General features: G+C 36.2%; 1 protein-coding gene across 4 annotated transcripts in view; it reads right to left on the bottom strand.

Annotated features, from left to right (window-relative positions):
- The window catches only part of LOC149787608 (isocitrate dehydrogenase [NADP] cytoplasmic-like), a 110,398-nt gene that overhangs the window by 34,912 nt on the left and 61,939 nt on the right, over nt 1-13,547 (bottom strand). The window contains exons 11-12 of one of the 4 annotated variants that reach the window (XR_016424075.1): nt 12,918-13,055; nt 11,571-12,487 (exon numbers count right to left, since the gene is read on the bottom strand). The exons of the other annotated variants lie outside the window; for them this stretch is intronic. The gene's annotated coding sequence lies outside the window, so the exon portion shown is untranslated. Of the gene's footprint in view, nt 1-11,570; nt 12,488-12,917; nt 13,056-13,547 lie in introns of those variants that run through there. 4 annotated transcript variants of the gene reach the window in all.

The following is a 13,547-nucleotide window of genomic DNA, read 5'->3' as shown; positions in this document are numbered from 1 at the left end:
AGCAGGCAAAAAAGTGCTCCCTAGCCATGCTAAAACAAAAAAGCACAGACAGGGAAGATAAGGTTAATACCAGAAACTTCCACTGGAAACTTTAATTCGTTTTGACAAATCACTTGTGAAAAAACTTTAGATACCTCTTCTTTCAGCTTGTATTAAACTGTTTTCTGAATGGCCTGGGATGCCTGCTGTGAGATAATTAAAAAAATGTGTTTCCTATTGCATTGGTTTTATAATTAGGGTAGGTAAAAAAATTTAAAACATTATATATAATATAATGGTTAGTATATATAATGTACTAAGCACTTCAAATACTGGGTTAAACCAGCTCAATTTGCATATATCAATTTCAGGAATTTTTTTAACCCTGGGAGAAAAAGTTGCTAGGTTTTGGCAATGAAAAACTGGGATGGTTGACTGACTGGAAACATTTTCTTTTGACCTGAGGTGGTTATTACCATTTTCAATGAAAAGGACTGAAAAACCAATGGAAGTTTCTGGTATTAACCTTATCTTCCCTGTCTGTACTTTTTTGTTTTAGCATGGCTAGGGAGCACTTTTTTGCCTGCTTATCCAGAATTAATTTTGACTTGGCAGCTCATGCTCCAGGTAAGTCCAGGTTCCTTTAATTTCGGAATATATTCCAAAAACATTATTGTGATCTTTTTCTTCAGGCCAGCTCCATCTGAATAGATTTCTTTAAACTGACTGTTCAAAGTTAATTGCATCCATAGATTTTCCTGTCGACAAATTTCATTCCCGTAGAAGCCAAGAAAAGATCTGAGTGTGCGAGACACTAATCGAAACTGCATAATGAATGACTGAAACAAAACAATTCTTGCCTGCACAAATAAATTCTGGTTTACTTTGTCTTGGCGTTTTGTTACCTTCTTTCCCATTCATTCCAAACAAGAAGGAAGAAAATCAGATGGAAATTTTAACAAAATTAACAAAGGTAATTAGGTCTGCATTAAAAACTGGATTTCCAACTAAATCCAGAAAATTTCCATCTCTGTAAAAAGCTGCAGACTGACCTAAAACAATTTTTTTTTTAGGAAAATACATTTCTTCAATAATACTTACCCCATCATAATACCTTAGAACTACTACTACATTGCAAATCCATCTGTCCAAACATAAAACGTCTGAGCAAAATAGCTAAAAGTTATCTGCCAATCTAGGTGGCAATCATAATGATCTCCCATTTAAACCAGGGATTGGTGCCAAGTCCTGTGAATACTTAATTACTACTGGAGCAGAAGGCATGCTATCTATATGGATGTAACTGGGAGGAAGCTGGAAGAATGTATGTGTATTATAATCAGGTAAGTATTAGTGAAGAAATATATTTTACTGGAAAAAAATTAGTTTCTTCTTCCAATAAATCACCTGATCATAATACCGTAATACAATCAGTAAGAGCAGGAGGTAGATACAGCTGGGAGAGACTTTCAATGGTCCCATAAGGTATGTGAGAAAACTTCTAGATAACTGAACAGGAGATTTGACCCCATACGTTGGAAGTAGTTATAAAAAAGAAAAATTTTCTTCCTGCAAATACAGATGAGGTCATGGAACCATGTCCTAATGAAACTGTTGAATGACCCAGGAAGGTAACATGTTGTGCAATGGCTATAGGTCCCACCAGGTCAAGTTGAGCCTTATAGGATGAAAGATCTTGGTGATAAAAACTGGAGAAATGGACTTAGATCTCCATCCCATGGCATGGATAATGATAGAGAGCAGTTTCACTCAAATGCAATGTTCGTGGTGACTGCCCTATCTTCAAAAGCTGAGATGTTAAGCAAATTCATTTGGAAAGGGATTATTTTCCAATATGCAGAACAAATATGTCTTTCCCCCAACAAAGATTTCTGTGCTGATATATCATTCTTTCCATATGTGAGTAGCAAGAAAAGAGTCATCATTCTGTCTATGCAATGGTCTGGTCCTACTTAAGTACAACTTCAGAGTTTGCACTGGGTTGTGTAGATGACCTTGAGATGAAGTGTCCATATTAGACAGGAATTTCATAACAAAAGTCAGATTCCCCATGATCCGGAGCCTGTTCTTGGCAATGAAAGCAGGAGCCATCATGAGTGATACTGACCCACCTTGTAAGAACTACATGTAGTTTGGGTCCACTGATAGAGCATGCTAACCATGGTTCCTGTGTTTTTCTAAAGATAAATTTACAGGGGTTTTTCCTGGATGAAATTACTTTTTTCAAGGTTCACATATGACCATTACTGAATGGAATTAAAGAACATTTTAGATTATAAAACATGTATTTCTAAATCTACAGATGGTTCTCTTTCAAGACTCTCCAAAACATCTAAGCCAGAAAAGAAGATCATGTACAAAACCACAAAATGTATCACACGAAACAAGTTTAATTATATTCCTATAAATTGGCATGTAAAGTCATTTCAATGTACAAAATAAGAATTCTAACTTTATTTTGCTGACCTGCATTATGTTGCTAAATGGGAACAACACAATGAACATAAATTAGTTTTGTTCCTTTCAAACCTTTAATTCTAAAGAATTCTATAGCAATATATATATATGCATCTGATAGAAAGTAAACATTTCCTATTACAGTATATAAAAAAATAAACGCAAATAATTAGAATCTTGTCTTGTAACAAAGAGAGTTTAACCCTGAATTTATCTATGCCAATAAAATCCCAAACAAGATTTTTCAAACAACCTAATATCCTTCAGACGATCTGGTTAAAAATCCATTTAAATACCATTTTCAAAAGGGTTTATTTAAATTTTGACAAAGGACCTTCAAAATAAATAAGGACTGAAATTTCTGTAAAATCAAATTGCCTTCTTGTAATTTGTTAAACCAGTCCCCAAACCTGTATTGATACAGGGGCTCGAATTGTTTTTTAATAAACAATACAAGGGACAACAATTTCTCATTTCAGGTCTGAGATTCAGACTATACATTTTTTTGTTTAAAAGGAATAGCAGTCCATTTTCTAATCCGGATTTCCTCCGAATATTCCCACCTCATTTTTCATATTTGGACATTTAGGTTTGTGTGTGGAATCATTGCAATTGAATATCGAAAATTTGAAATTAGCCACCACTGTGAGGTAGCGACATATGGTAGTTGCTTACCAGCAGGCCTTTGTCTTACAACTGCATGAAATCGATAGGGAAATGATTTACTTTCTCAGAATGGCAAGTATTATAATTGTCATGTCTTTAATCTGCTGACAGACTAGAAGTAACTATGGCATTGATGAAACCTGAACTGGTACTCGCCATTTGTATTACTAGTCACTTCACAAATCTCAAACAACAACATTGGAAGTTCATTAGTCACATGATATCAACAAGAAACTCCATTTTAATGTTGTTGTAGAGAAATTCAATTACATTAAAAAATGCCAGGTACTTTTTGAAAAAACCAGCAAACTGAACAGTATTATTTATCAAGTAGAGAGCACATGTAAATGTCGTAGTCCTGTGATACAACAAAACTCCAGAAGTTGTTCTCAGAATATATAAATATGGAAAATTTTGTGTTCTTTCATTTTTGTATTTTTATTACAACCAGTATAGGACTTTCATTTAATATTTTTATAATTTTTTCTCTATAACATTTGAAAATGTGGGTTGTTAGATATGTCTTTCAGCAAATTAAAGACATAACAATTTTACTACTCACAATTTCTGAGAAAATAAGTAATTTTCATGTCCATTTCATGCATGTATCACTCGATCTAAGAATGTTTAAAGTTTGCTAGGCCATCTGGTAAGTGGCTACACTCTGCCACCGCGATGTTTGCCTCTTGTGATGCTAGAGTGGTTTTCAGACCATCCACATAAGGAAAGATACGGATATCTAATCCACTGAGTGTTTGGATTGACTCAGCATATATGTTTATTGCAAGCACCCAAATAATCCATACTGCAGCCTCCGAATAGTCTGGTTAAAACTTGATAAATTTAACTCGAGACCAGTTTAGTTACAACTTAATTATGTGACTGTTTCAGGTGTCAAGTGGTGGTGGAAAATTCCCAGATTTTCCACAACTTTCATCAACATTTGCAAAATTCCAGGACTTTTCAGAGTCAGGAAAAAATTATCAGTTTTCCCGACTTTTTCCCAATTTGCCGGTAGCATGGGAACCCTGGCTAACTGAGGAGATCCTCATCCATCCATGCTTCAATGTCTATCCTTTGGTATCTACAGTACTGTTGCCCATTGACTTCTGTCCAAAATATAAAAGTCTGACATGTATTCATAGATTGACAACCAGAGTAAGCTACAAATGTAGAGTGGTTGTCAGTCTTGTCTTGACCCTGATCTCAATCTTTAGGACAAAATAGAGCAGTTAATATATCAGGTTTATCATGGCACACATCCTGCTTTTTGAACTTCAGAGTGTATGTGCAGAGCTGAACACTGACAATGATCTATAAAAGGGTGCAAGTGGCTGCCCATACAGGTAAAGTCTTTGAGCAGTCTATTAATACTTAAAGAGTGGATGCTAAAATATCAATGCTAATAAATGTTACCTAAAGTAAAATCACTGAAGCACCACTGATAATAATTAGGACTAAAACTATGCAGAGAAAACTTTCCTGTACTGATCCAACTACAGCAGAAACAATATAGTACTGTAACTGAGTTTTCTACAGCAGTCATCATACATGAAGAGAAAAATGCACTTAAGTGAAATTATTGATACTTGTGAAATGGATGCTATAATATCAATTGTAAAACAATGTCATCTGTAGGAAAGGCAAAATGACAGCATATAGAGGTAAAATCAGTCAAGCATCACATATATAACTACAAAGTGGTAAGTGTGACTAGATTAATACTGAAAACTTACCTCTGTGTATCTGATCGTAGCTGAAAATATATAGCAAAATTATGCGAGTGCACCAGACATGTGTGTGTGTGATTTGGATTTTTAACATAGCTTTAACAACTTTTCAGTCATATTGCTATGATGTCTATAGTGTGGCAGTTTATACTGATGTCTAGTACTGGGGCATCATGCCACAGACATGTAGCTTCATGTTCCATCCAGTCATGCTATCCTAGCACCAGGCCGAATAGTCCCAACACTAACCTCTTAATGCTCAGTGCCTAGTGAGGCAGCTGACAGTATCATGTTTATAAGTTTCTGGTATGACCTGGCCAAGGTTTGAACCCGCAACCTCCCACATCCAAGGTTGACACTCTAACCACTCTGGGAACCGGAGTGGTCCACAAGACATGCAACTATTTAAATACAACTATAGCAATGTGAAGGCACACAATTGTGACCTGTATATACTAAAGGCCCCTAAGTGTGTTGTTGTTGTTGTTGGTGGTGGTGTTTTTTAACGTCATTTTTCAGCACACGATAGGCTATATATGGAGGCCAGTATTAATGGTGGAGGAAGAACCCGGGAAAACCCCGTGAAGAACCACCGACCCACGAGAAGCTACTGGCAAGCTTTCTCACATATCCACATTGGCCGAATCCGAGACTCGAACCCACGCAGACAGAGGTGAGATGGCAGTGATAGGTAACAGAGAGTGCTTTAGACCACTCGGCCACTCGGGGCCCTCCCCAAGTGTGTAAAGATGGCTAAGTGATGACACTGAAAAGCCAGAAACTTTGTCATTGATGTAGTTGTAGTTCTCCTAGTGTATTATGAATGGGTAGCATATTTGAAGAAAGGTAGTCTGTTGCTTTGCTGATATAGGTTTAACACGGTCAAACTGATCATTAAGTGGAACGAAAGATCTCTAAGATATATGCTTGAGAATATCATATCACACCTCAATCACAAAACTTTAGTGTCAGCTAGGGAACAATTCGACTCGATTGCTGTGCTGGTGGTGATTGGGTTATTTGATTTGACTAAGTGGATAACCAAATGGATCAGGAACTAAACATCATTTCTTTGAGTGGAAATACCATCACTTCCTTTTTTAAATGAAAAGAAGGTAGAAAAATAGAGCCTCCAATTTTGACTGAATAAGTAAATTTCATGTACCACATCAGCCCTGGGGTCTTGAAGACTCCCTTGGGAAGAAGGGTCCAAATGAAAGACTGACTTCCAGTAAGTAGGAGTTTGTTAAGGATGTTGTTGATCCATAGTTTTTTTTACACTTCAGATAGCAATTTGGGTTAGTCTGCACTCACAATTTATCACCTTATGCATGACTTTGTGAATTTAAGATGTTGGTGTAGGTCATATACAATGAGACCACTCTAGGTTAGACAAGGGGTGTTAATTGACCAAGCTTTGAAATCTTAGAGCTGAGAGATGATGTTTATGAACATAGCATTCCAATTCAATGGAAAATGGTCTGCTATAGTTTGATTCCATGGTGCAGATTTTATTGAAGACCTTGAATGAATTGCATCTTGTGTGTTACACTTGATTCTGCCATAACAGAGAGTTTCACAGGATGCAGAGCCTGCATGGGATGTGGCAATGAGTTTATTTTACACCGACACTACCCAAGAAAATCCTAAGCAAGATTGCTGTGGTTTCTCCTGACTTTCTGAGGAAATTTAAAACAGCAGAGGTTGTCACAAGGAATGAAAATGTCCATTCCAGATCATGTCTCCTGCTATAAATAACAGGTTGTGGTTTTTATTTCCAGGAGATTTGCACCCTTGCCAGGCAGGTACATGTAAATAAAGTTTTCCTTTTTAATGACCTTATCAAACTGTATTTTCCAGCAGAAGATATTGTCTATCATGATGTCAGTTTTTTATTTTGAGACTGTTGTATATCAATTCCTTTTATCACTACTCTGAAATAATAACTTTTAATCTTGCTCAACTACCTAGTATGATCATGGCTTTTCATTTGGCTGCATTTATCTTGATACCATTGTGTTCACACCAGTTATTTCTTTTTACCAAATCTTTACATGATGTTGTATCATCTGCAAACATTTTGGTGGTGGATAGCTCAATGTGGTATCGTAAATCATTGATGTACAGAAGAAAGAGTAATAGTCCAAGAACTGATCCTTGTGGAACACCAGACTCAATCAGTTTCTTCTAGTTTCCCAAAGGATGGCAGCAGGTGGACTCCCAAGCCTTCTTTACTTGCCTCGCTACAGACTGTAATCTCTGGAGGTTGTACGGCTGAGTTATACCCTCTGTGACCTAAGATGGATGCCCCAATCCTGCAGATGGTGCCTCAAATGTGTGCAAATGGGGAGAGGCTGGTTCAGGTAGCAAGCTTTAGGCCTCCATTGGGACAGAAGTGTCAGTACATTTGCTGAGTGAGCGGGAATTTGGCTGTTTGTTTAGCTCTGTTCCACAACAGGAAGTGAGTCAAACCCCAAGGAGCCCTGTGGTGGTGACTTGGGTGCCGGAGCTGTTTCAGAGCATGTCAATGTCTGGCATTTTGTGGCAGAAGGGTAAGAGTTGATTCACATCCCTTGTCTGCTGGAAATTCTCACTTGAGGAAAGCCCAGCATGCAGGCTGGTGATGTCATCATCCTGAACTGTTGGTTTCCGTGCTTTGCCCATAGTTCTAATCTGTAAGACAATGAGAGCAAAACATACAAAACTGTAGCCTGCACCTGTCTTTAAGAATGCAATGCTGGTGCAGAGCTATATCTTACAAAGTTGACTCAGAAATTGATAAGAGACAGTCTAATAGAGCAATGAAGTGTACAGGTATAATATAATGACAATACCACCTGTAAGGAGATGTATAAACCTGTGGGCCTATCAATGTGATGTTTGAATACAGTGTAGACACAGAGCTATACCAAATGATTGTTACCTGGAAAAAAGTGATAGCAGATGAACTCAATTACAATACTACCTGTAGGGAAGGTCATGAACAGTATGTACAGGTAGAATCACTGAAGCATGGTGTTCCAAGGCTAAGGCTGCCATGGTAAAGGAAACTCACCTGTATGTACCAGAAATGATTGAATTATACATATATAAGTTGTTTCTTAAAGGCATAAAGACATGCACACATATAAATATTGTAGCCCGAACCTATCTTGTGAAATCACATAGGCTATCCATGTGAGTGACTATCTGCTCTTTAAATAAGATGGAATGCTTAAACATCACTCAAGTGTCGCCTATAGAAATATGCATGAGCAAGATGCAACTGAGTAAATTGTGTGTAGAAAGCTAACCTGTACTTGTCCGACCAGTACAGAAACATACACAAGTGTCTCCATTACAAAACAAAAACCTTCAAATATAAGGGAACTGAGACACAGTCATACATACATACAAAGTAGGTGCAACAATATCAATTATGAGTCAATCACCTGAAGGAAAAAAGGCCCATAGACCACCTGTACAAATAATATCACTTTAGTTGGTGCCCAGACACTAAGAATGCCTTGGAATTGAAACTCACAGACATGTACCCGTTCATAATGGAATTACACATATATTTGGAGGGTTTATTTTTGTTTGTCTTTTATATAAGTATGTGCACATACAAAATAAATATAGCCCAAACTGAATGTGAAGTCACTTAGGTTCCCCATTCAAGTACCTAAATGTGTGACGACAACAAGTGCTACCAGACTGGAAAGGCAGAACTTTGCCTTTATAGGAAGAGAAATAGGAAGAGCCATATAGATGGAGTATACTTTCCTGTGAAGTGAAAAAACTCCTCTAACTTCTAATGATATATCTTACACATAGATTTTGGCTTTTGCAAGGCCTCTTGTGACGAGAGCATGACTTTGCCACCAATTCTTATACCTAAGCAGAGATCACTCTGCAACATCGACACATATGTCAACAGACAACTTTTAGCTCCCTTTAGCTAAAAGTAGCATATAGGAGGGCTGGATTTGCGAGGTAGTTGTAGTTCTCCTAAAGTATTTTGATTGGGTAATATATTTAAAGAAGAAATTTTGGGTTGTGCTTCTTTGTATTTTTTATCTGATATTTTCCCAAAAGTTGGATTTGGCACAAATGTCTTTAATAACATCCCATTTGCTCACCATGTTGGTATAAATGACATGTATCAAATATGTGATTAAAGGATCATAAATAAAATTATGTTTGTGATATTTAAAATTAATCTGAGACAAATACAACTGTAACCAAAAAATTGAATTATTTTGTCATGAAAAATGAAAACATGCTGTTAATATAATTAAATTCAAAACAAAATTACTCAGGAATCTCCATACATTCCTTACTGACAGAAACTATCAATGCACAGGTACAGCAAAAAAGTACTGTAGTATGTACCACTAGAAAAAATACAGTGGTAAACTTTTACACCAGTAATACCATGCACCTATAGTAAATAACAGCCAAGAGATGTTTGTTCAATTAACTGGTTCTGATGTGAAGTTTTACAGCACAGTAACACAAGTAGGTTATTTAGTGCCAAGGCAATTGGAGTAAAGTGCCTTGCCCAAGGATACACCACAGTAGCTGATCCAGGCTGGTCTGATGGTAGGATTCGAACCTGTACCCTTTTGGTTGCAAGTCCATCTCACTATCCACTGAGCCACCAGGGCTCCCTGTTCAATCAACTAGCATAAACAAATAAGCATTAAACAATCTTATGGTGAAAGAATGTTTGTCACCAGAATTTATAAATCAATTAATTTACCTACCTAATTAAGTCATTGCTATTCATTAATTATGAACATCACTCACAGCTTCAGGGGCCCCGAGTGGCTGAGTGGTCTAAAGTGCTCACCGTTACGGATCACTCCATCTCACCTCTGTCTGCGTCGGTTCGAGTCTCGGATTTGGCTAATGTGGTTATGTGAGAAAGCTTGCCAGTAGCTTCTCATGGGTCGGTGGTTCTTTCCGGGGGTTTCCGGGTTCTTCCTCCACCATTAATACCAGCCGCCATGTATAGCCTATCTTGTGCTGAAAAATGGCATTAAGCCCTACAACAACAACAACAACAACACTCACAGCTTCAGATTGTTTGAAATTCTTAGGTATTACTATATAAAAACCAAAAAAGTAAACCTGCCTTTCTCTCAGACAATCATCAAATGATCACTGAATTACAACAGCTATCACACACACACACACCCCAATCCATTTGTTTCTTAATGATTATTCATGCTGGAGTTGAAAGAATTATGTCCAGTATTTAGATCTGCATGTAATCTAGCAAAGAGAATATTAGCAATATGAAACTGATACAGACACCATTTAATTACCTTTGCATGTAAATGTGCAAAAATACTGAACTATAAAATTAATGTTGTTTATCTTTTCAAACATTATTTTTTTATTACATTTTGGCACTGAATTCAGATACATCACTATCTATGATGAAATGACTAACATATATATGCTTCTTTGTGCATATATTTGAAGTTTTTTTTATGGACTAATGGTTTTGAATGCAAAGTGATTGGCTGGTGAGTACATTTAACTATTCATGCAGTGCTAAAAATGCTGAATAGCTCAACACTCCTCTGAATCTATATCAGGCCCCTCCCATATTCTATGTAAGTTGGAGATCCTAGCAGATATGCACAAATCTTTTTCCTTAGTTATCTGACCTGTCAAGCTACTGCACAATATGTTACATAGTGCAATGGCACCCCAAACAATTTGTTATACTGAAGTTTCACTGTACTGAGATGTATGTATTGATGAACACTGAAGTAGAAAATTAAACTGCTTAGGTTACTGTACAATAGACACCTGATGTTCAAAATATTCATCAACAATGCTGAGTGAGCAAATTTCAGTAAAAGTACTTTCCCTTGATGAGAAAACTCCCAAGGACTGCTCAACTGCACCAAATGGAAGTATCTGCATGGCATCATATGAAAGCATGCTGACCAAGCAAGTGTGGAAATAGTAACTGACTAATGATGAGATTTAGCATCAGTCCCTCAATCCAAAGGTAGACCACTCTTGTCTAACTGCTGCCTCAGCAAACAAATGATGTTTTAGCATTGCTATTGTGAAACAAAGCCAGAAATCATGGTTAATGTCTATTTCACTAAGGAGGGCTGGAACTGCATGGTAGTTGATTTTGTCTAAATGTATTTGAAGATTAAAATAACTTTCAGCCTGGATTTTCAAATGGAGCTAAAATTTAATGGTTAACAACAGAGCAACTGAAAGAAAAAACAACAAATGAGGGAAAAAAAGTAATTGAGATCAGCACTAACTAGATGGTAAGGCAAAAATATTAAGTTTTTCCACTGATTTTTCAAATAAAGGGCAGCAGGGCTCACTTTTTAACTTATGTACTAGGGAAGAAAAAGTAAAAATCCTTAAATTTGGCTGTATAATAGAGGAGCTGCATGCAATTAATCCCCATCTGAGAATTTGAGCTCACTTTAATGAACAAAAGTTAAAAAATTTTTTACTTATGAACTATTTAAAAAAAATTCACAGGAAAATGTTTAGATATTGATCCAGAAACTGCTGCAGGTTAAATCATGAACAAAATATGTCAGGGTTACTGCAACCTTTATCAAATGAAATTCCATGACTTTTCCAAAACTTTTCTATGACCCTTTTACCAATTTCAAGAGTACCCATTACATCAATTTATGAAACCAAATAGGTAACCCAAGTCATAAATGTAACACAAAAACATCAAATTTTTACTTGTTTTACTTTAAACAACAAATAGTTATTATGGTACAAAAGTTCAATAAATCTGAATAATTCAAGAAATTCTGGAGAGAAAAAATGTTCTCGCAGGTCAATGTCCCAAGGGCAGGATGTGTACAGAAAAGTTATTATTGAAAGGTTATTTTAGGCAAATGCAAACTTAATCTTATGCACACACTGACACAACATACACTCTTAGAAACAAATTGTTTCTTCACTGTGATAAAGCAGATTTCTTTTGCTCAATTTATGCATTCAAGTCCTTAAACAGAATCTTGTTTGGATTTGGCAGACTTGCTAAGTGAGTTAGAAACAGAAGACTGAGATTGCATTCCCTTTCTGCTTTCTCAGCATGCTCATCAGCAGACTTTAACAATTGCTTGATGTCTTCTTCAACACTAGCTCTTTTCTTCAACATTCAGTCTATTTCAAGGTCTTCAGCTTTTCTTTTGCTGTTTCTTATACCATCTTCCTTTTGTCTCCTCTCCTCATCTAAATACATTCTGTATGATTATCTGGCAGCATAGCTCATCATCTCATTTGGCCCACAGAAATTCTGCTTTCAGTACATCTTTTGATAATGTGAATGCAGCAAGTGATGTAGACGGACTGGGTTTGGAATCAACCTTTGAGGCAGACTTGGGTGAGGAAAGAAAACTCAACATGGAAGTGCTTTGTAAGGATTTTACAGCCATGAGATTGTCTACATGTTATTGGCTTGAAGCATGGATGCTTCTCCCATGCTGGTACTGTTTATAATTTTGCTGCATACTCTGCACCTAGCAGATCCTGGGTTTGCTGTATTCATCTCAAACCATTTGCAAGATATCAATCTTGCATTGGTTAGCTAACTCTTTTTAAATGTGCAAACACCAGGCATGGTCCTGCTTAGATGCCAGTACCTAGATAAAGAAAATAAAAATAAAATGTATTTTAGCAAATTAGCATGAATTTCTAAGTATTTCTTCGAAAAACTCTGAAGCGTGGATTTTTGGGTACTAAATAAAAATTTAAAGCTAAAAGAATGAACAAAACTAAAAAAGAATAACAGCAATAAATTTTAATACTAAGCCAAAGGTCGATCTATGATAGTTTCTTAGAGATAAAAAAATATACAATTCTACTTCACAGTGATGCAGCATTGAAATTAGTTATCATAGTCCACTCAAATGAATTTTCACAATTATTCTAATTGGAAAATCCAGCAAATCACAGCATAGCATAAACTAATATAAACACAATATGATGGTAAGTTATTACTGCTGCACAAAGCAATGAAGTTTAGGTCAATAATACAAAACAACAAACAATGTTTAAGTAAATACTACTTACCTAATCCAAGGCAGATTAATCAATAGTGAATATGATGAATGACCACTGCAGCTGATAATGACTGGTTCCTTTTGAGTGCTGTTAGAACAATGATTTGAAATGGCAGCAAGATCCCTTGATGTAGGCCGATTTAAGTTTCTGGGGAAAATATTCTAACAAATCCTTTATCAAAGTTAGGGAGGTCAGGAAACTTTTACATTGGCAGTGAACGAAAATACGACTGGATAATGCAACATAACCAAATTCCATGACTTTTCCAAAACTTTAAAAGACTTAAATATCAAAATTCCAAAACTTTTCAAGGCTCTTGAAATGCCTTTCTGTGATTTACAAACTTTTCCAGGATTTCCATGATAACTAGGACTCTGATAAGTATACAAAAGCATGGCTTCACCTTCTAAAAAACTTATTCTCTTATTCAGTGCAAAAAGTAATTTTTGCTTAAAAATGTTCACTGCTGAAAAGCATGAAGACTTTTTTCTTGCATACCTATTATCTGCAAAACATATTAAAAACTGCAGACTTTTTTTCTGTACACTGTTTATACAATGGAAAATTTAAGCCATGATTTTTGTTTGACAATATCATTAAAGGCATAAGCAAATTTTCACTACTTGCATAAAAGCCTCT

The sequence above is a fragment of the Sinohyriopsis cumingii genome, chromosome 11, assembly GCF_028554795.1.
Source record: "Sinohyriopsis cumingii isolate HCF-2022 chromosome 11, ASM2855479v2, whole genome shotgun sequence".
NCBI lineage: Eukaryota > Metazoa > Mollusca > Bivalvia > Unionida > Unionidae > Sinohyriopsis > Sinohyriopsis cumingii.
The sequence above is the reverse complement of the archived record's forward strand: the minus strand, read 5'-3'. Positions and strand labels throughout refer to the sequence as shown.